The sequence below is a fragment of the Miscanthus floridulus genome, chromosome 1 (assembly GCF_019320115.1).
Source record: "Miscanthus floridulus cultivar M001 chromosome 1, ASM1932011v1, whole genome shotgun sequence".
NCBI classification, from domain to species: Eukaryota; Viridiplantae; Streptophyta; class Magnoliopsida; order Poales; family Poaceae; genus Miscanthus; species Miscanthus floridulus.
In genome coordinates this window covers 75,531,155-75,555,168 of record NC_089580.1, presented here as the reverse complement: position 1 = coordinate 75,555,168, position 24,014 = coordinate 75,531,155, and positions in this window count along the sequence as shown.

Genomic DNA, 24,014 nt, shown 5'->3' with positions numbered 1-24,014 from the left:
CGAAACATATGAAACATTGCTTGTTATCTCGTGTTTCTTGGAACATATGCATATGATCTTGTACAAATGAATGCAAGTGGGTAGTGCTAGTCACTAAAACACCTTAGCTATACTTAGGTTAACAAAAGGAACCTTGTTCATGAAGGCCACATTTCATGATCAAGCACTTAAGTGATATTTTATGTGTTGACCTGAATGGCTATATGAGTGACTACTACATGAAATGCTTAAATGACCTTGCAAATTGTTTTAACATACTTAGGATATCATTAGGAACAACTTTGGTATTTAGTGCTAGGGCTAGTTTGGTCATTTAGCCATGGTTTGAATGTGTATCATGAATTCAAAGTGACATGTTTGACTAAAGTTGAACTAGGTGTTAGGGACCTTGCATGAAGGAGTTCACTAAACAAAAGTTGTAGTGTTTGACATAAGGAACAACTTTTATTTTTATGTCATGGACTGATTTAGCTTCTAACATGTTTGAATTGGACTCACAAAAATTAGCTTTTCACTGTTTTCAGCACTTCAAAAATTTTCTAAGTGTTTGCTCGACTGACAGCCTGACGAGCCGACTTTGATCATGATTTTACTCGGTTTACGATAAGAATTGGAACACAATCATTGAACAACAATTGTAACTAGTACTTAGGTCTACAAAGTCGGTTTAGTAACCTAGCGCTAATTCGTCACGGATTGGAAGTTAAGTCATCGCCAAAACTCGCTGTCAGGCTGTTCCGATCGTGTCTGACGAACTGAATCGCGACGTTCGAATGGCCGACCGGTTTCAGAATCCGCGCGCCGCGTGTCCCCGGCGACGGCCGCGCGTCGCCGTTGCCCTAACCGCGCAGGCCACGCCGCGCCCAAGCGCGCCTTCATCACGCCAGCGCCCGCCCGAGCCATCCCGCGCCTCCATTTGCTTCGCCTCGGCTTTTCTTCCCCGCTGCAGCAGCCACCGAGCGCCCGCAGCTCCGCCGTCGCCATAGCCGCGCGCAGCCCGCGCCTAGCCACTCCAGCACCACCACCAAAGCTTCACCGTCTTCTCAGTGACCCACTGCTCCCTCCCGTGCTCGCTGACCAAGCTTGGTAAGCCGTAGCAACGCGCACGCTCTCGCCGAAGTTCGCCGCCGTGTTCCGTCGTAGTGGCCACACCGTTGTAGCCTACCTTTCCCCGCGATAGCTGGTGCGCTAGGTCCGCCGTAGTACACCGGTGCTCGTCCGAGCCTTAGATCGGGCCACCGAGGTCGTCACCGGCGTTTTGCCGTGGTCCAGCCCCACCGTTCCGCCATGGCCGCCGCCGTCAGCTTTAGGGTCGGCAATAGGTCCGGCCATGCGGCTCAGTAGGTTCGCCTGGTCATGTAGGTCATACCGTGATGACCTCACCGCCGGCGAAGCTCGCCGTCGACGAGCCGCAGCCGCGCAGTGCCCAGCAGCGCCGCTGCTCTGTTCCGTGTCACTGACACGTGGGGTCCCCTGACCAGCGGGTCCCACCTGTCAGCGACAGCAGTAGTGAAGGCTAACTCATTTTGAATCCAATTTTTGATTTGTTTTGGGAAATTTGTATCTTCAGTTTGGTAGCTCCAAAAATTGTGAAATAAATATGATTGTGTTGCTTAGGAAGTGTAGTATTTAGTAAAATTATGTTTTTAGCTTCAACAGTAGAAATTTCTGGAGATTTAAATAAGGATTTGAAATGTGCTTTTGAATGCATTCAAATTTGTTTATTTTATATCTAGAGTTCCTGTGCTCCAAAAATTATGAAATTTTTGTGGTAAGCTAGTCTTAGCATATATGAGCTTGGATAAAAATTTGAAGACCAGTGTATGTGTAGATCTATAGTTATAGATTTTTCTTTTATAAATAGTTAATCCTTGCATGAATTTTTATAAATTAATTATGAGTCCAAAATTCATGAAATTTGTTGGAGGTGATACTAGTACCATATGGATGTTAGGAAAAATAAGAAATCTGTTGCTTGACACTTTTCAATAGGATTTTCCATTTATGCTATTTCAAGCCTTGCTTCCTTATCATTTTTGTATAGAATGTTCTACTTAGTAAAATGACATGAAATTTTTATAGTAGTCCTTTGATAGCATTAGTAAGACTCTGTAAATTTTTGAGAATTTATTAAGCATATTTGATATATATTTATTATTTAACCTAGATATCTAAATAAAATAATAAAGGCAATTTAATAAATAGTTTGGGCTTCACCATTATATCATCTTAACTGTATTTGGTATGCTTAAACTGTTGGTAGGTTCTAGGTTGTCAAATTGTGAATGATTACATGAAGTAGGGGTGTTATTACTTTATATTGCATGTTAAGTCATTTCCGGACTGATTTTGGAGTGTGAGGAGTTACATATTGAAACTGATGTAGACTGTAAAAATGGTTAATAACAAAGTTGTAGAGAATTTGATAAGCTTTCCAGAAAGTCTAGGATCACTGTTTTTGGATTTGTAGAACTCCAGCTATGAGTGAAACAAGTAGCTACTATTTTATGGTATAGTCGATGCATTGTAGAAGTAGTTAAGTAATAATCGAGTAGAGATATGCACCTACTCAATAAACAAGATGCACTTGTTAACATATATGCATTCGTAATACTTATACCATACTCACGCATCTAGGATCGGAGGAAGAGATCACGTTGCTGGAATTCGAAGAAGCAGAGGAAGGGAACCCGCAGGAGGATCCGCAAGCCACAGCTCCCGAAGGCGTGGAGCAGAACCCTGAAGAGCTTCCAGAGTGCCCTGACCATCGCCCTACTTCCTTTCTGTGAGGCAAGCCCCGGAGCATTATAAGTCTCCCAGTAATTTACAAATGTTTACTTATGTATTTATGATTGATGCATTAGGTTATAAGAGTTGAATGAAACCACTTGATGCATGTACATTCTTTGTCCAGATATTACACCTTTAACCGGTATAGGTCCAGGATCGAATATATATGCTTAGCCATGCTTAGACCGGTAGAAGTCGGGTGATGTCCTGTCACCTGCGAGATATAGGTGGATACCGGAGCACGGTTGGCTATATCTGCTATCGTGGAACAGAACCATGAGGTAAAAGTAAATTGAGACCGGACGGGAGGTCGATAGGGAAGCAACAAGGCATGGAGGTCTTGGGTGTGGACTTATCCCCGTCCGTGTCGATTAAGGACCGTACCGTTGTTGGCGCTTCTAACAAGATTGAACACATGCCTCTCACTTAGCTGGCCGGATAACTCGTTCCGACCGCGAAGCCGAGTAATTCAACTCAGGCCGGGAACCATTCTGTTGTGCGCTCCTTCCGGGAAACGATCAGACTGAGCCCAAGGGCAGGCTTGGCCTGAGCCTCCTGGCATCTGGTGTTCCAAATTGTGCGACGCGGTACGGACCCGCGAAATATGTACCTGAGTTGTACCAAAGGTGACCTAAGACTATCGTGGCTGGTAGATCTGGGTTTGTGTTAGGAATAAATTCCCAGCTGGTGAAAATCGATTCGAATCGCCGTCTCTCCCGGACAGTGAGAAACTTGGCTAGTCCCAACATCGTAGCAGCTATATTATAAAACATGATGGTTCGGATGAATATAGAATTACAATACCTGCTATGGTTACTATTGGATGCTTCTAAATGATATACCACATGTTTGGCACAGGATAGTTGCTAATATAGAAATGGTTAGTTATAATTAACTTGATAAAGGGATCATAAGTGTAAAACGGGTAAATTGCCTTTTACGCAAAATGCGGTCAAGTTATGTCCAATTATATAGCCTTGCATAATCCTTGGAGTCATTTTATTTCTGGTTCATGACGGGTAAGTCTAGCTGAGTACCTTCTCGTACTCAGGGTTTATTTTCCCATTGTTGCAGATGGCACTGTGTATCATGGTTATTGCAAGAGTTGCTTCTATCCCGCTGTGGATGAGGAGTAAGCCTTGGGCAGGCTTCCTTAGTAATTCCTATCTTTGCTTTTATGGACCGTGATCTGGCTTGGCACTGTATCAAACTATGTTGGAAACTTATCTTTGAACTTATTTGCTTCCGCTTTAATTACCAAACTCGGTTTGTAATAACTTTTTATTCGTACTCTGTTGATGAAAAGTATCTGTAAACTTTATGTAATATGTGGCATGTATGTTGAATCCTGTACGATCTTGGTTGTTGTAAATCGTTTATCGAGACCCGTCGTGGTACTCGACGGACTACCGGGTTTATATGGGTTCAAGTATAACAGTGCGACCGCTTGCGGATTGCCATTGTACTTGTATTCTTATAAATCGGTCGGTTCTGCGACAGCTGGTATCAGAGCAAGATTCAACGTTAATTGTCACAAGTGTATTTAAAACAAAAGTTTTTGTTTTCCAAAAACCCTTCTCTAGCAACTATTAGTTATATAATAGGTATTTGAACTCTAAAGTGTGCCAATGATCACTTTCCTTATGCCCAAATTAAGGACTATTAGGTGGCTATTTAAGTATTAACATGGGGGTTTTTACTTCGTCGTCCATACGGCGTGCTATAGTATGGATGCCATTCACTTGAGTGGTAATGTATGGATCAAATGCCTCTATGCCAAGGTAAGATGAGTGTATGACCGCAAGATGTGAGCCTGCAGTCGGGAAGAGTTAGCTTTGGTACGGCTATGTATGCATGTTTGCATGTGTATATGGTACGTATTTAATTGTGGGTTTAAATTCTTGTCGGGTAGATTGATATGGAAGTATATGTATGGGTATACATATATGGAAGTATTTACAATTATATTCTGCATATTCTTTATGGGTTTAGGGCAGAAATGAAATTTTATGCAGGTACACTAACAACGAAACGTGTAGCTCGACTAGTTACACTATTTATGAGAGAACGTATGTATGCCACCGTGTCTACCGCTAGAAACAAATTTTTCCTAAGTTTGTGAGGACGTACGGCACGAGCATGCATCATGTTAAAACACCATTCACATAATTACATTTGTTCCTCCCCTTATAAAGAATCTTACTCGGTTATGTAACTCTTATCCATTATGGCATTATCTCACCAAGGGTACATGTTAATGGTGCAGATGGCACGCACCAAGCAGACTGCTCGCAAGTCCACCGGAGGCAGAGCTCCTAGCCGTCAGCTTGCTCCACGTACCCGTCAACGTCACACGTTCCTTGGAGAGTTTGGGATGCCTACACTCTTATGGAGAGTGCTCAGCTATGTAGGCTATCCTGATGGAATGGAACCCCGCTACTTCTGGGCGAATGAGCGGTTGGGAGAAGGTCTCTTAGTTACCGTGGAGGCCATTGTTTGTCCCCGAGGTGACGATTCTGAGTGGATCGGCTGGTGTTATGAGTCAACTGGTAGGACTGCTGAAGAAGCAGCTGGCAGGGCAGCCTTTGGGATCCTGAGGGATATCATGGATCGTTTTCCTCAGGAGCTGGCAGCCGCTTTGGTTGGAGTCTTTCCAAGAGGTAACCCCTCCACTGACTCATGGCAGCAAGCAAGAGGAAGACCCTTGGAAATTGGGGCAGCAGAAGGGCAGAACAGCGATAACCCTGCAATGAGCGCCATGTTCGCAATGATGAGAGTGTTAGATGGAGTTGAGGGTAGCCTCAGACGTGTGTCTGGTGCTCTTGGTCATGCCCGTGAGGACCGACGTCAGCTTCAGAGGGAGCACGACGTCGAGGTTGAGAGGCTCACTGAAGAGATGACTCGGTTAACTCACCAGCGAAATGCAGCTTGGTCCAGGGAAGATGTCCTGAGAGCTCGACAGTTTGAGCTGGGACAGCAGCTGGCCAATGCGAAAGAATACAACGATAATCTGCATGAAGAGGTTCATCTACTGCACAATCAGCTCCACCCTTATGTCCCACCTAGAGCCGCAGAAATGGATCTAGAAGGATACAAGGAAGGTGAAGAAGAAGTGGAGCCTGAAGAAGAAGTCGAACCTGAGGACGGAGATGATTCTGCGTCTGACCTCGATAGTGATCATAATGAGGATTAGATCGCTTCGCATTTAGTGGAAGGACTAATGTATCACCTCTATTTATGTAATGGACATGTAGTTTGAAGTTGGCATTAGTAACCAGACTATCATGTAATGTTAATCACACGTTTGGAGGAACGTCAATGCAATTCCTGTACTTTGTCGTTAATCACGCTTTAAAAATTACATGCGTTATGAGCACGATAAGGGGTCAAATTGGCGATGTCATGTTGCGAGAATGAATTGTTATGCCTCTGTTTTTATTGTGCTTTTGAGAATTTTCTCCAGTAATTTCAGTTTGGCATGAGTACCTAATTCATCTGCAATCTCTTGGCATCAACCAATAATCGCTTATTGTTGCAACTTCGCAGATGACGCGCACCCGTGCTGGAGCTAGTGGCAGCCAGGATGGCAACCAGGATGACTTGCCACCCCCACCGCCACCGTCTGCTCAGGAATTCTTTACCCAGTTCCTAGGAAGCCAGAGGACAATGGAAGAAGCTTTGCGCCTCATCGCATAAAACACTGCTCGTGGCCACCCACATCAACCAGGGGCCGAGCCAAATCAGCACAGTTCATTCAAGGAGTTTCTGGACACGAAGCCTCCGATCTTCAAGGTGGCTGAGGAACCACTGCAGGCCGATGAGTGGCTGAATACCATCGAGCAGAAATTTCGTCTGCTAAGGGTCACTGAACATCTGAAAGCAGAATATGCTTCTCATCAATTGCAAGGACCAACAGGAATTTGGTGGACGCACTTTCTGTCGTCTCTGCCTGCTAATGCGAGAGTGACCTGGGATCAATTCAAGCTGGCTTTTAGGGGACACCATATTCCCCCGGGCCTGATGCGCATGAAAGCAGCAGAATTTATGAGGCTCACTCAGGGAACCAAGTCACTCACAGAATATATGCATGCATTCAACAACTTGTCAAGATATGCTCCCAGTTTCATGGATACAGAAGAGAAAAAGATTGAGAGTTTCAAGCGAGGGTTGGGTACCAAATTAATGAAGACTATGGCAAACTCTCGATGTGCCACGTACAATGAGTTTATTAGTGATGCCTTGACCCAAGAAAACCACAACAACATGCATGCAGTTGCTAAAGGTCGCAAGAGGGCCTATGAGGCCGGTGCATCCGGATCGTTCCAGTCAAAAGCGCCTATCACAGCTAGGCCACAATTCCGTCCACCTGCACCCAAGTTCAGGCCTCCACCACCGAGAGCTCAGAATAACAGGCCATAGAAACCGTTTCGTAAGGCGTTCACTATTGCCTTACCAAAAGGAAATGGCAATCAGGATAGCTCCACCGGATTCAGAAGTAATCAACCTTGTTTCAACTGCAACCAACTGGGCCATTGGTCCAAGGAGTGCCCCCACCCCAAGCGAAATGGCAACCCGAATCAGAACAATCAGAGGCAGGTGAATGCCAGGGCACGTCAGGGACAAGTGCACTATACCGCTGTGGAGGAAGTGCCCGCCGGAGAAGTTGTCACGGCCGGTATGTTTCTTGTCAACAAGCACCCCGCTATTGTTTTATTTGATTCGGGAGCTTCTCATTCATTTATGAGTCAAGCATTTGCATCTAGACATGATCAAGAAATAATAGAAGTAAGTAAAGGGGGTTTTAACATAAGTTCAGCAGGGGGTACTGTTACTACCAAAAAGATAGTCAAAAATGTACTCATCTTGATACAAGGGAGGGAGTACACAACAGATTTGATAATATTGCCGGGATTGTCGATAAGTGTAATCTTAGGCATGAATTGGATGAAGGATCATGGTGTTCTTATTGACACTAGCAACCGCACCCTTATGTTGAGAGAACCCACGGGAGGGAATGCTTTTCTAGTTCCACTCTCCCGCGATTTCGAACCCCAACATTTAGCCTGTGCTATCCAAACCACCACAAAATGTGATATCCCCATGGTTTGTGAGTTTCCGGATGTATTTCCAGATGAATTACCAGGTCTACCACCGGATAGGGATGTAGAATTTAAGATCGAATTAGTGCCAGGTACCGCACCCATATCCAGAAGGCCCTATAGAATGCCACCCAATGAGTTAGCAGAACTCAAGGTTCAATTGCAAGATCTATTGGACAAAGGTCTTATCCAACCTAGCTCATCTCTGTGGGGATGTCCAGCACTGTTTGTAAAAAAGAAGGATAAGTCACTGAGGATGTGTGTAGATTACAGACCGCTCAATGCTGTGACCATCAAGAACAAATACCCGTTACCCTGCATCGACATCTTGTTCGATCAGCTAGCGAAGGCAAAGGTATTCTCTAAAATTGACTTAAGATCAGGTTACCATCAGATAAAGATCAGACCGGAGGATATACCCAAAACTACTTTCTCTACTAGGTACGGCTTATACGAGTATTTGGTTATGTCTTTCGGACTAACAAATGCTCCAGCCTATTTCATGTACCTGATGAACTCGGTATTCATGCCCGAACTTGATAAGTTCGTGGTCATGTTTATCGATGACATATTGATTTACTCAGAAAATGAGTCAGATCATGAAGAGCATCTGAGGATTGTCCTATCCAAACTGAGGGGGCATAAGCTATATGCCAAGTTTAGCAAATGTGAATTTTGGATGAGCAAAGTACCTTTCTTAGGTCACATTTTATCAAGAGATGGAATCTCAGTAGACCCATCAAAAGTACAAGAGGTCATAGATTGGAAAGCCCCAACTTCGGTGCATGAAGTTCGGAGTTTTCTCGGGTTAGCAGGATACTATCGCCGGTTTATTCCAGACTTCTCAAAGATAGCTAAGCCTATGACCAGACTACTTCAGAAAGATGAGAAATACAAGTGGACACCAGAATGTGAAATAGCTTTTCACACCCTCAGAACTTTGTTGACTACAGCGCCAGTGCTAGCACAACCAGACATTGAAAAGCCTTTTGATGTATTTTGTGATGCATCAGGAATAGGTTTGGGATGTGTACTTATGCAAGAAGGGAGAGTAATTGCATATGCCTCTCGGCAATTGAGGAAACATGAAGTCAACTACCCTACACATGATTTGGAACTTGCAGCCGTTGTCCATGCATTAAAGATATGGAGACATTACTTGTTGGGCAATGTATGTCATATCTATACTGACCACAAAAGCCTCAAGTATATCTTTACCCAGCCAGAACTGAACATGAGACAACGTAGATGGTTGGAATTGATTAAGGACTATAATTTGGAAGTGCATTACCATCCGGGTAAAGCTAATGTGGTAGCCGATGCACTTAGTCGAAAGTCCCATTGCAACACTGTGGAAGCGCTATTGGAAGATGGATTCAACTTGCTACATCCTGCTGTACTACACAATATCACAATCAGTTGTTCGCTTGAAGGCAAAATCATAGAGCTACAGCAGAATGATGTAGGAATAAGTCACATCAAGAGAAAAATGCAAGAGCAAGAAACCAAACATTTTAGATTGGATGAAAGAGGTGTATTATGGTTTGAGGACCGACTAGTGGTGCCGAAAGACCGTGAGCTAAGGAATCAAATTTTAGAAGAAGCTCACTCGTCCAAATTGTCTATCCACCCGGGTAGTAGTAAGATGTATCAAGATTTGAAAACCCATTTTTGGTGGACTAAGATGAAGAAAGAGATCGCAGCCTATGTTGCAAGGTGTGATAACTGCAGTAGAGTGAAAGCCGTCCATATGAAAACCGCTGGATTACTTCAGCCACTGCCTATTCCAGGATGGAAATGGGAAGAGATCAGTATGGACTTTATTACAGGCCTTCCAACAACACCACAAGGTCATGATTCAATCTGGGTCATTGTTGATCGTCTTACCAAGTCAGCACACTTTATACCCGTGAACACGCGGTATATAGTTGGGAAATACACTGAAATATATGTTGCCTAGATCGTGAAAATTGCATGGAGTACCCCAGACTATAATCTCAGTTAGAGGACCACAGTTCATAGCTCGTTTCTGGGAGCACTTACACCAAGCTTTGGGAACCAAGCTAATCAGAAGTTCAGCTTATCATCCGCAAACTTCAGGACAGACAGAGCGAGTGAACCAAATCCTAGAAGATTTACTTAGGGCTTGTGTTATATCTTCAAAAGGTTCATGGGAGAAATGGTTACCTTTAGCTGAATTCTCCTATAACAACAGTTATCAAGCGAGTATCAAAATGGCTCCATTTGAAGCCTTGTATGGCAGAAAGTGCAGAACTCCATTGAATTGGATTGAGCCCGGTGAAAGGAGATATTTTGGTATTGATTTTGTCAATGAAGCCGAAGAACAAGTACGTATCATCCAACAACACATGAAGGCAGCTCAATCAAGACAGAAGAGTTATGCCAATAGAAGAAGAAGACCACTAACTTTTGAAATAGGTGACTATGTGTACTTGGGAGTATCACCCATGAAGGGTGTAAGAGATTTGGGATGAAAAAGAAGCTTTCACCAAGATATGTAGGGCCATACAAAATTTTGGAACGAAAGGGAAATGTTGCATATAAGCTACAACTACCACCAGAGATGAGTGCAATCTTTGATGTGTTCCATGTTTCGTAGCTAAGAAATGTCTTCGAGTACCAGAAGAAGCTATTGCACCCACCAACGTGCAGCTTCAATCGGATTTGACCTATGAAGAAAAGCCAATTCGAGTATTAGAAGTGATGGAGAGAGTAACAAGGAGTAAGATCATTAAGTTCTATAAGGTGGTGTGGAACAATCATAGTGAACAAGATGCTACGTGGGAAAGAGAAGATTATCTGCAAGAAGTTTATCCCGCCTTTTCCAAGAATGGTAGGTCTTTGCAAATCTTGGGATGAGATTTTTATAAGGGGGAGGGGCTGTAACACCTCGGGTGTTAGCCTTGCATAACTTGACTTGCATAACATGAGCATGAGCATCAAGCATTCATAAATCATCATTTACAATTGAAACATTTGATCGAAACATATGAAACATTGCTTGTTATCTCGTGTTTCTTGGAACATATGCATATGATCTTGTACAAATGAATGCAAGTGGGTAGTGCTAGTCACTAAAACACCTTAGCTATACTTAGGTTAACAAAAGGAACCTTGTTCATGAAGGCCACATTTCATGATCAAGCACTTAAGTGATATTTTATGTGTTGACCTGAATGGCTATATGAGTGACTACTACATGAAATGCTTAAATGACCTTGCAAATTGTTTTAACATGCTTAGGATATCATTAGGAACAACTTTGGTATTTAGTGCTAGGGCTAGTTTGGTCATTTAGCCATGGTTTGAATGTGTATCATGAATTCAAAGTGACATGTTTGACTAAAGTTGAACTAGGTGTTAGGGACCTTGCATGAAGGAGTTCACTAAAGCAAAGTTGTAGTGTTTGACATAAGGAACAACTTTTATTTTTATGTCATGGACTGATTTAGCTTCTAACATGTTTGAATTGGACTCACAAAAATCAGCTTTTCACTGTTTTCAGCACTTCAAAAATTTTCTAAGTGTTTTGCTCGACTGACAGCCTGACGAGCCGACTTTGATCATGATTTTACTCGGTTACGATAAGAATTGGAACACAATCATTGAACAACAATTGTAACTGGTACTTAGGTCTACAAAGTCGGTTTAGTAACCTAGCGCTAATTCGTCACGGATTGGAAGTTAAGTCATCGCCAAAACTCGCTGTCAGGCTGTTCCGATCGTGTCTAACGAACTGAATCGCGACGTTTCGAATGGGCCCGACCGGTTTCAGAATCCCGCGCGCCGCGTGTCCCCGGCGAACGGCCGCGCGTCGCCGTTGCCCTGACCGCGCAGGCCACGCCGCGCCCTGAGCGCGGCCTTCATATGCCAAGCGACCGCCCGAGCCATCCCACGCCTCCATTTGCTTCGCCTCGGCTTTTCTTCCCGCTGCAGCAGCCGCCGAGCGCCCCGCAGCTTCGCCATCGCCATAGCCGCGCGTAGCCCGCGCCTAGCCACTCTAGCACTACCACCAAAGCTTCACCGTCTTCTCAGCGACCCACTGCTCCCTCCCGGTGCTCGCTGACCAAGCTTGGTAAGCCGTAGCAACGCGCACGCTCTCGCCGGAGTTCGCCGCCGTGGTTCCGTCGTAAGTGGCCACACCGTTGTAGCCTACCTTTCCCCGCGATAGCTGGTGCGCTAGTCCGCCGTAGTACAACCGGTGCTCGTCCGAGCCTTAGATCGGGCCACCGAGGTCGTCACCGGCTCCATCTTCTTCATCAAGTGTGCCATAAGATGATGATAAAGATGGGAGATTAGAAATGAAGACATCCATGTCTCCCATGATCAAATGGTGGTATAAGCACAAGATGTTGATGCTCCACAACCTACTCCTCAAGTGGTCAATAGAAAAAATACACCTCTACTACAAGATCATCTACAAGATCTCATCATAGGGAGTCCATCAAAGGGTGTAATGACTCGCTCATAAAAACTTGCTTCATTTATTGCTCATCACTCTTTTGTCTCTTGCTATGAGCCTACCAAGGTAGAAGAAGCTCTTTAAGATCCGGATTGGATAAATGCCATGCATGAAGAGTTGAATAACTTCACCCGCAATGAAGTTTGGACTCTTAAAGAGCGGCCAAAAGGCGCAAGAGTCATTGGAACAAAGTGGGTGTTCCGCAATAAGCAAGATGATCAAGGTGTAGTTGTGAGGAACAAGGCAGGACTAGTTGCAAAGGGGTTCTCTCAAGTTGTAGGATTGGATTTTGGAGGGACCTTTGCACCGGTTGCAAGAGTAGAAGCCATTCATATCCTCCTTGCATATGCATCACATCATGAAATGAACTATATCAAATGGATGTGAAAAGTACATTTTAAATGGCTTTATTAATGAACTGGTCTATGTTGATCAACCTTCCGAGTTTGAAGACCCTAGATATCCTAATCATGTTTATAGGTTGTCCAAGGCATTATATGGGCTTAAGCAATCCCCAAGAGCTTGGTATGAGCGCCTTCAGGACTTCTTTATTGAGAAGGGCTTCACCATTGGGAAGGTCGACATCACACTATTCACCAAGAAGCTTGATGGGCATATCTTCATTTGTCAAGTGTATGTTGATGATATCATCTTTGGATGATTAAATGAATATTCTTGCAAAGAGTTTGGTGAATTGATGTCAAAGGAGTTCGAGATGTCAATGATTGGTGAGCTTACATTCTTTCTTGGTTTTCAAGTCAAACAATTGAGAGAAGGGATTTTCATCTCTAAAGAGAAATATACCAATGATCTTCTCAAAAGATTTAAGATGAATGAATATAAGCCAATCAAGACACCAATGCCAACTAATGGACATCTCGATCTAGATGAGGGAGGTAACACAGTTGATTAAACTATCTACTGCTCTATGATTGGTAGCTTGTTATATTTAACCGCATCTAGGCCAACATCATGTTTAGTGTGTGTATGTGCGCTAGATTTCAAGCTAATCCTAAGAAAACTCATTTAATTGCCGTAAAAAAGATCCTTAGGTATCTTAAGCACACAGCAAGCATTGGCCTTTGGTATCCCAAAGGAGCTAGATTTGAGTTAGTTGGCTATTCCGATTCGGATTATGCCGGGTGCAAAGTTGATAGAAAAAGCACATCCGGAGGATGCTATTTGCTTGGTAGATCACTTGTGTCTTGGTCCTTCAAGAAGCAAAATAGTGTGGCTTTGTCCACCGCCGAAGCTGAATATATTGCCGCGGGTGCTTGTTGTACACAAATACTTTACATGAAACAAACTTTGCTAGACTATAGTGTAGTTCTAGATAAAGTACCTCTTTTGTGCGACAACGAAAGTGCGGTAAAACTTGAAAATAATCCGGTTCAACACTCTCATACCAAGCATATAGATATCCGCCATCACTTTCTTAGAGATCATGTTGCTAAAAATGATATATCATTGAAGGTGTAAGGACCGAGGATCAATTGGTGAATATCTTCACTAAATCGCTAGATGAGGCAACATTTTGTAGATTGCGGAATGAGCTCAATGTTCTTGATTTTAGCAACTTTACTAAAAGATAAGCTTGTGTTGCCCCTTGCATTGCATTGTAATATACAACATGTTTAATTTTTTATAATGCATATAGAGCTTCTCTAACATGGTTAAGATAACCGTCGTAAAGCGTGTGAAGAAGCTTAAACTAGGATCAAACTTGACAAGCAACTAGATTTACTTTCAAGTATTGCATTGCATATGCATGAATGTTGTTTTATCGTTTATCTTCAATTACCCTCTTATTGCCTATTTTCTTAAAAAGAATTATAGCATAAGGCAAAATATTTTCGAAAAATTTGAGGATTTGAGAGAGGTCACTCACATTAGTCTCAATTGGTGTTTATTTGGATCTTTATTAGAGTTAGGACTTGATTGGGAACAGGCAGCACGAAGGACTTTGAAGATTCACTAGAAAAGTAGTGACCGGACGCTGCACCGGACTCTGAAGTCCAGCGTCCGGTCAGTTCATAGGAGGTGAACTGCTGCTGAGAAGGAGTGACCGGACGCTGAAATAGTGTTCTCCTAGTGTCTGATCAGATGGTGGCTCTGTGTTCGGTTGATCAAAGATGAAGGAGACAGCTTGCACCGGACTCTGGCTACGTCCGGTCAGTAGGGATCGAACGTGTCCGGTCGTGATTCCAGGGGTTTTGGACCTTACTGGAATCGACCGGACGCTGGGTGGCAGCGTCCGGTCGCTGCCACCAGAGCGTCCAGTCAGTTGAAAATATGCAGGATTCAATCTCTTTTCTCTGTTTCCTTTCCCGTCGTGTTGGGGGCCACCATAAATTGCCGTGCCGGTGTTTTTGACCTAGCCACATATGCCAACATTGCCGCAGAGCCTTCATTGCGCCCTAGCCGCCGAGCTCACCTCCGTCGCCGCTGTCCCATGCCGCCAGTAGCCGTACCCCATGCTGCCTCGCTCCCGCGCCATCGGCAGCCGCACCCCGCACCGCTGCTCCCTACGCCTCCGTGCCTCCACGCGCCGCCGCTCGTGCCTCCACGCCCATGTTGCCATCGCTGCCGCGCCGCACCTCCACGCGCCGACACCACCTGCCCTAGCTCCCGAGCCACCACCGTGCCCTAGCTTCATTGCCGTCGGTGCCCTAGCCACTGCTCTCCTCGCTGATTCATCGTAGTGCATCGCTAGCCCTAACCCTAGCCGATTCGGTGGTTCCCCATGTGTCGCTTCTCATCTCTTCGGATCACTGGTTCGTCAGCGAGTCGATGCCGTTGAGGTCCTTTTTGCAGTTGTCAGTCAACTCGGGGCCAAGCTCGCGAGTATGGATCGAGGCTAAGCCTCAAAAGTGATAGTTGTCAGTTGTTTCTTATCAGCAGCAGTTGCTCTTTTTAGATCCAACCGATGGTTCATGTCAAGAATGTTGGAGGTGGTCCCGGTGATGAGGATCCAAGACACCCGCCTCGCTTGCCTACAGATCCAAAAGGCAAGGCGACAAAGAAACTTGCAACAAAGAAGTGGAAGTATCTAGATGTAGACAGAGCACGCTGAGAGAGGAGGTGCTTGCAGTGGTGTAGTTATTGCAGATCAGCTCTCTTCATCTACGAGGGCCGCACTAGAGCAGGTTGAGCACCGTCATGGTGGTCTAGCTAGGACCGTCATGGTTGCGGGATGGCGAGTTATCTTGGATGAGAGTCAACCGCAGGGGGAGTCACAGCAGGAGCCACAGGCAACCGAGCAGACTCAGGAGGGACAGCAGACCCAAGAGACAGAGTAGGCACCTCAGCCACAGCTTCACCGCTCTGGTCATACCTATGCTCTAGTCACACCGAGGGCAGATACACATAGGAGGGGTTCTCATCCACCGCCCAGACCATAGGGTCCGCCTCTAATGACTCATCTAGATCTGAGGGCCACCACGGCCAAGCAGGTGCAGCAGCTCAGATTTGTGGAGTTTGAGCAGTGGTTTCTGCCGAGGCGAGATGAGCGTGCATCAGAGGGCTTCTACACACCACTACAGGAGGATTTCTACAATGCATATCTTAATAGTGAGCTATTTTTAGATCTTAGAGGGTGTGCAACATAGAGTCTATTATTGCAGCAGCTAGAGAGCACATTCACCCCTACCTTTCTTACCTACCAGGGTTGATAGATTTATTTGGATGGACATGATTGTATGTTCTATCTTGGGTCCGTTAGTTCTATGCTTCTCTCTGGATTGACCCGCAGCATAGATTCATACACTTTGCATTCAGTGGCAGAGATTATAGGCTGACGAGCACTAGGGTCAGAGAGATACTCAGGCTTCAGGAGTAGCCCATTTGGCTACATGAGGTTTGCTATGGACAGACAGCGCCCCCTAGACGTCCTCATGGTGGGATGGTGCCCCCTACTGATCTAGTCCGCCACTGCTTCATAGAGCCATTCGACAAGGGGTCTAGCAGGACACCCAGTGATCTTACTCCCACTGCTAGAGTGCTTGATGCCATTATGAGGAGGACACTGCTTTTGAGGATGGGGTATCATGAGGGCTTGACTCGCATACAGTTGTGGCTACTGAACTATCTGATGCAACAGACAGTGTTTGATATTTGGGATCTCCTTCTATTAGAGATGGAGGACACTATTGCTGAGGGGTATAGAGGTCATCGATAGTTGCCCTATGCCCACTGGATCATATTTCTTATTCATAGGGCAATTACAGTGAGGCCGCCTAAGATGCTAGCTGAGTACAGTGGTGCTACGATAGAGTTCCCTACATATAACCTGACTTAGATGATCTGTCATAGTACACCGACTACACCTAGCCAGCCGCGCCATCGTCCAGAGGTGTCAGAGACTACAGCCCAATAGGATGATACTATCAGGGGCATAGCAACTATAGAGGAGGAGCAGTTGGATGCTTAGCATGAGGGGATGGTCGAGAGCGACCCTAGTGACAGCTCAGATGAGGACTACCATGATATTCCTTAGATGCCTCCATGACGACATGATCATGAGGCTGGTAGCTCTAGTTCAGCTCCATCTGCACCGCAGACTGACCCCGCTCTACTTGCCATACTTGAGCGGATGAGGCAGGATTAGGCTCACTAGGCTCAGGAGACCGCTGCTACCTTTGCACAGTTCTAGGCTCGACAGGATGAGTTTCAGCGGCAGTAGCAGGCCATACAGCAGTAGCAGCAGGCCATGCATCAGCAGCAGCTCCTCATGCAACAGCAGCTCATTGGATTTATGTAGCATGTAGTGATAGCTATTGGGGTTTCACCGCCATAGTCTTCACCCCAGCTTGATCAGTCTGCCACCACTTCTATGACTCTAGCATTACAATCTAGTGGGCTTCAGAGTTAGGGATAGCCACCAGCATAGTTTGCTTCACCTACAGAGAAGGTGTCCTAGTGGTTTGCTTCGCCCATGATAGCCCCACAGTTCACACATCTCTAGACAGACTTTACACCGGCTTAGACTTCTTCGCTACTAGTGCCAGAGACTATAGTGTCTAGGAGCCTTGGTGCATCTTTCAGTGAGTTGACAGGGCAGCCTACTCCGCCATATTTGCATATCCTAGGTCCTTCTATAGTTGCACCTATTACTAGGACTACAGAGACGCTCAATTCCTCAGTGGCATCATTAGAGCCAGCTGCTCTAGTCATACCTACACAATCTACAGCAGCTCCAGTTGTTGATCCGACCTAGATCGCTTTAGCGTCGCTTCCAGCTACAGAGGGTCAGACAACTCTGAGTTCTGGCTCAGATGATGATGGCACTCAGTTCCAGCTTGCTCCTCGTACCTCAGCGCCCGACTCGTCTGCTGCAGCCCCACCGACCGACCCTTAGGTTTTGGTGTTTGACGCCAAAGGGAGAGAGTGATCGAGTATGCTAGACTTAGGGGGAGTGACTTAGGGGGGCTTAGTTTACTAAGACTATCTATTATATTTAGTTTTTATGTGTGGTACACTATTATGCATTCGTCGTGTGTTTACTTTTATGCATTAAACTATTTATGTGATAGTGATATCTACGTGATTGTAATATATGACATGTGTGCTCTCTACTTTGAATTATTTACATGTCATATCATTTGTGCTAAGCTCATTTGCTCTTGCTTCCGTATTTTACTCCGATGCGAATGAGCTTCATTACTTGTACTCATGCTTATTTCATATCTTTTGAGTACTTCATGTTGGCTTGGGTCATATAAGCTTGCCTAACACTTTTGTTCTTATTGTCAAAAGCTTATATGAACCAAGCATGTTAAAAACCTCATCTCTTTCACATACTCGAGGTGGTATTGTCATCAATCACAAAAAGGGGGAGATTGAAAGCATCTAGGCCCCTAGTTGGGTTTCGGTGATTAATGATAATACGTGATTACTGTGACTAACGTGTGTTTTGTAGAGGCAATTAAGTTAGGTCATGGTAATGGAGATCAAATGGGCAATCATGGTGGTCATGCCCCTATGATGGAAATCGTTTCAGTTTTCAAAGGATGGACGACAAGGTTAAGGATGGACTAGTTCTAAGTGTCGTTTGGAGTTGAAGAGACACTTAGAGTAGTTTAGGACTTTATTTTTTCTTTGGCCATACTATTAAGGGGGGTATGGACGGGTAGCTTGACCTAGGTGAGTCTAGTGAGTTAGGTGTGGTGCACACTTGCTAAATCTAGCACTAGGTAGCTCCAAAATAGCCCTTAGATCTAATGGAGTAAACTTCATTCATGTATGATCGAGAGTTGGAAGTGAATGAAGGGTCAAATACTGACCGGACGCTGGCTCTGGTGTGACCGGACGCTGGCTCCGGTGTGACCAGACGCTGGCTCAGGGTCCGGTCAGTTCATTTGACCAAGGTGTTTTCATCTGGTGCGACCGGACGCTGAGAGGTCAAGTGACCGGACGCTGAGAGCCAGCGTCCGATCGACTCTAGTAAGGTTCCAGAGAGGGAAAATCACGACCAGACGCGTCCGGTCACACTGTAAACACTGGAGTTCAGGGTGAACTGCCTGGTGCGTCCGGTCAACATGACCGAAGCGTCCGGTCACCCCGTAGGGGCACATAACGGTTCGTTTTTAGCCCATGTTATAAATACTTCCTCTATTCGTGTGGGGGGTACTTTTGCTCATTTCAACAGCTGAGAAACATCCTTGAGAGTGCCAAAAAGAGCAAGGTCCTAGTGAGGTGATTGAGATTTGAGAATCCCAAAGAGAGCCCTCATTAGTGAGATCAAGAGTAGCAAAGTGTGCATCCACCCTTCTCATTAGGCTTGTCGTGGTCAAGTAAGAGTTCGTGCTTGTTACTCTTGGTGATCTCCATCACCTAGATGGCTTGGTGGTGATTGGGAGATTGGTGATCATCCGGCGGTGCTTGTGGATGACCCAACTCAAGTTGTGAGCGGTTGTGGGTGATTCACCGCGACGGAGTGTCAAAGAATCAACCTGTAGAGAGCACTTGATCCTTGCGTGGATCAAGGGGGAGCTACACCCTTGCACGGGTGCTCCAACGAGGACTAGTGGGGAGTGGCGACTCTTCGATACCTCGGCAAAATATTGCCGCGTTCCTCCTTCTCTCTTTACTTTGAGCATTTACTTTGAGCAATTCAATTCTTATCTTTTACATTCCTAGAATTGCCATGCTAGAGTAGGATTGGAACTTAGGGTGCTATACTTTTGTGCGTTAGATCAATAGAAACACTTTCTAGGCACAAGGGGTTAATTGAGCTAACCGTAGAGTTTAATTATTGCAAAGAAATTTAGAATTAGCCCAATTCACCCCCCCCCCTCTTGGGCATCTTGATCCTTTCAGAAGAGAAAGCTGATGAGAATTGGAAAAAGGTAGCTGAGAAGACTAGAGAGAACCAAGGGCAAGAGGTTGAAAGGCAGCAAGAAATCCAAGAGAATAAACAAGGTAACATCACCCCTGAAGCTCCTGAAGGTCCTCGCAACCTGCCTAATCCTGCTCGGAATAGAGTTGCATGTAAAAACTATGGTCTATTCAACCATTTGACTAGAGATTGTAGAAGGTTCTAATGTGAGATCCGTGGGCTCAATAATCACACTACATATGACTGTAAATGGTGCGTTCTGTGGAATACTGGTCCTAAACTATGTGCAGCTCTGGTTGAGGATCAAAGCTTTTTTCTTTATTGAAGAGTGTATTGATCCTAGGGTGGCTAGAGAGAAGGACAACATTGTAGTGATTCATGTTGTTCAAGGTCGTGCCACAGCAAAGCAAATTGAGCAACAATTCATCTATCTGGCTGGTTCAAGTACTTGGAAATGGAACGCTAGAGAAGTAGGTGAAAATAGGTTTCATGAGGTTTCCTAATGCCAAGATGATTATGGATTGGGGTCACATCAAGGCTTTTGCTATGAATGATGTTGATGCCTTCCTGAAGGTGGAGCAATGGTCACCTAAACTTGGGGCTAAAGGTATGCTTCAACAAGCCTGGTTCAGGGTCAAGGATATTCCTAGAGATCAGAGATCTATCAGAACTATTGCCAAGGTTGGGGGCTTGGTTGGCAAAGTCATGGAGATAGATGAAAAAACCAGGTTCAGGGTAGATTATGTGAGGATTGAAATTGCATGTAGAGATATTATGAAGGTTCCTAAAACTATAGAGGGTACTTTGGGTCTATGCATTCATGATTTCATCTTTGAGCGAGACGTACAAGAAGATGAGATAGTCAGGAAGCTTTCTAGTGGAATCATTGTATCTGGGAAAGAGCCTCACGCTAAGAAGTTCAAATCTGATGATTAGCCCAAGGTACTTCAATTGACTGGGCCTTCCAACCCTAGTGGGCTTGAAAGCAATGAGGCTGGCTCTAGCAAAAATGGACAACATCAAAAAAGCATGCGGTTATCCAACTCTGCACCACCAAAGATGAATGTCACTTTATATGAGAAGAATGTCGAGATAGTGGGGAATCAGAACCGTCCTAGTGATAAAGCCAAACAGCTGGTCTCTGAGCAGGTTCAGTCAGAAAAGAGCAACGAGGGACAGGATGACAGGGTCCACATTCTAGATCATTTTGAAGATTCTGATGCAGAAAGTGAGACGCTTAGTGAGAGGTTCAAGAGAATCAGTGCATATAATGAAGGCAATCTAATGGAAACAGGGATCCTGATCTTCCATCAGGTAGAGGTAACTATCGTTGTGGCGAAGAATGACACACCGATCCGGCTTCAGATCGAAAGATCGGACCCTGCAATCTTAGCACCACAACTCCTCTGGTTATCAATTGAGACACGGATCCAGTTGACCTCGCCAAGAAGGCTAATCCCTGCCTGCGCAATGGAGAATACAAGCAAGAACAAGAAAGAAAACAACCAAATTATAGATGATTGATTAATCTCACAAAGTTGGGGTCTCACAAACCGATGAACGGCGAAATTGTTCTTGACAGATTAATCTAAGCAAAACCCAAAACCTAATAGCGGTGGCGGCGTATGATTATAAAGGTCTTAGGGTCGTCGCCTACCCTGGACGCGCCCCTTAATGAGCCCAAACACGATACACGGTCCAACGGATCAAAAGACGGTGTCGCAGCACCCTGATAGATTATGAATGCTGACTTGTTTCGACGATTCCCGTTGATTCTGAAGGGCTTTTGATGTGAGACCACTTGTATTGGCTTCCTTATCAAATTAGCTTTCCAACCATATGTGGATCGTTGAAAACGGAGTCAGGATGCGTCTTGGGTGACCAGTTTAAGCCAGACTGGTCCTGAAGGCCGAGGCAGACTCGACATCATGTTGGACCGGGCCTCCGGTTTCTGTTGGACGTCCTTACTGGTCATCATCGCCTCCACCTCTTCCTCTAAGTCCCTCATGACACTCTCCAATGTTCCTAATTAATATAACATCATTAGGTAGCAATCTATTCTCAAAAGTATGAAAAGGATCATTTAAGAATGAGCTCACCTCTAAATTAAGTTGTCGTTGACGGTGGAGCAGCACCCTGATAGATTCTGGACGTCCACTTGTTTCTACGATTCCCGTTGACTCTGATCTAATTTTAAGGTGGGACTAGTGCCATTGGAAGCTCCATGAAATTATCTTTCCATCCATATAAAGAACGCCCAAAACGGACACTGTATGTGACCTGGGCATCATTTTAAGTATGTGCTGCTCCTGGACTCCGAGACGGGCTCGAACTTTAGTTGCTTTGGGCCTCCACCTCAGAGACTCGAACCGAATTAGCCTCGGGCCTCCTTCTTGACTTGGACACCCTTGCTGGCCTCCTAACCCTCCATACCATGCGCCAAACATGTTCATATGCATGGGTGTCATGTTCTCATCACAATCAAGGCACTTCCAAGAAGGGGGAAGATAATAACAGTCAGTCTATCTGGCGTATGGAAGTTGAAGGTATGGATGATGTTTTAGCTCAGACCATGGATCTCAAAAATCAGTCAAAAATGAGAGAAGCATCACAAGTCCTAAGTCAAGTGGGGAAGGCCTCAGATACTACCCTGCTCAATCAGGATGATAAGGAGGTGACCAATGAAATTTTCATCAACTCTCTAGAAAGTGTGATAGCTGATGATGGTCAGCTCAAAGATTTGATCACTGATGAGGGTCAGCTCAAAGATTTGATGGCTACAAGGGAAGGCAACAAGACAGTGAAAATCAATGATGATAGTCAATCCAAGGATGCACCACCTGAGAGAAGAAGAAGTGAAAGATTGAAGAAGGAGATTCTTCTAACAACACTGGAGAACGAGATGATGGCTAAAAAACGTTCTCTAGAAGATAACAAAAAAATCATACTCTATTTCTGATATCAATAATGATGTGTTGGGTAATTTAGCTAAAGATATGGGAGTGCTTGTTCAAAATAATGATTTCGCTACTTTTGACATGCGTAAGGATTTAGAGAATGCTAGGAATTGTTTATATGCAAAACATAGCAATAAAAATGTGCTGAATTCTTGTGTTGAGATTGAGGAATTTGTACCTGAGGAAGAAAAGCTAGTTTTAGAAGATGATCATGATAGTGAATCTGATTTTGGGGAAATGGTCATTTTACAGTCCAAAGAAAAAAGTAAGTTGGGAAAAAGAAATTCAAATTCTCCCCGGGGGGAGGAAGCAAGACCATTAAGATCTTGGCTTGCTGGATTCTAGGATTATTCCTGTGAATCTGAATAAAAGAAAAAAACAAAGGAAAAATGACAGTTCAAGGTTTATTTTGGAATTGTAGAGGCCTAAGAAAGAAAGGGGTCTCTACATTCTTAAAAAATCTCATTCTAGAATATAAGTTTCACTTTGTGGGTTTACAAGAAACAATGATTGCTGATTGTGAAGATTCTATGTTAAGGAAGTTTGATCCTAATCAAGAATATCTTTGGATGTGGAACCCTTCAAAGGGCAAATCAGGTGGGATTCTAGTTGGTGCTTTGCTGGAAAGATTAGATGTGGGTTCATTTAAACACGGCGAATTCATGTTACAATTGAATTTGTGGGATAAGTTTTTAAAGATCAAATGGAATGTTTTGGTGGTATATGGGGCTGCACAAGATGAAAATAAAATAACCTTTTTAGCTGAGTTGTCTCGTTTTTGTGCTTCTAATAGTGAGCCGATGGTTATTGGGGGAGATTTCAATATCATTAGATTTACTAAGGAGAACAATACTTTGGACGGGGTTCATAGACATACTCCTTTATTTAATTCTTTGATTCAATTTTATGAGTTGAGAGAGTTGGTAATGTCTGGTGGTCTTTTTAAATGGTTGAATAATCAAGAATATCCCACCCTTGAAAAACTTGATAGGGTGTTGATGACTAAGGAATGGGAGGAACTTTTTCCTCACGCTTTTGTCAAAAAATTACCTAGAGAAATTTTGGATCATAACCCTCTCATTGTTTCCACTGGCCAGAAGGTGTGCTTGCCTTTTATTCAGTTCATATTTGATTTAAATTGGCTAAAAAATCCAGACTTTTATACTAATGTTGAAAAAATATGGAACAAGCCATGTAGAGCAAAAACTACTATTGACATGATTCAGCAAAAGTTAAAGTTGTTTAAACAATTCTTTAAAGGTTGGGGTTCAACCTTCAAGGTGAATGGAGGAAACAAAGAAAAGAATTTCAATCTGAATTAGCTAGTTTGGAGGAGATTGAGGAAACTT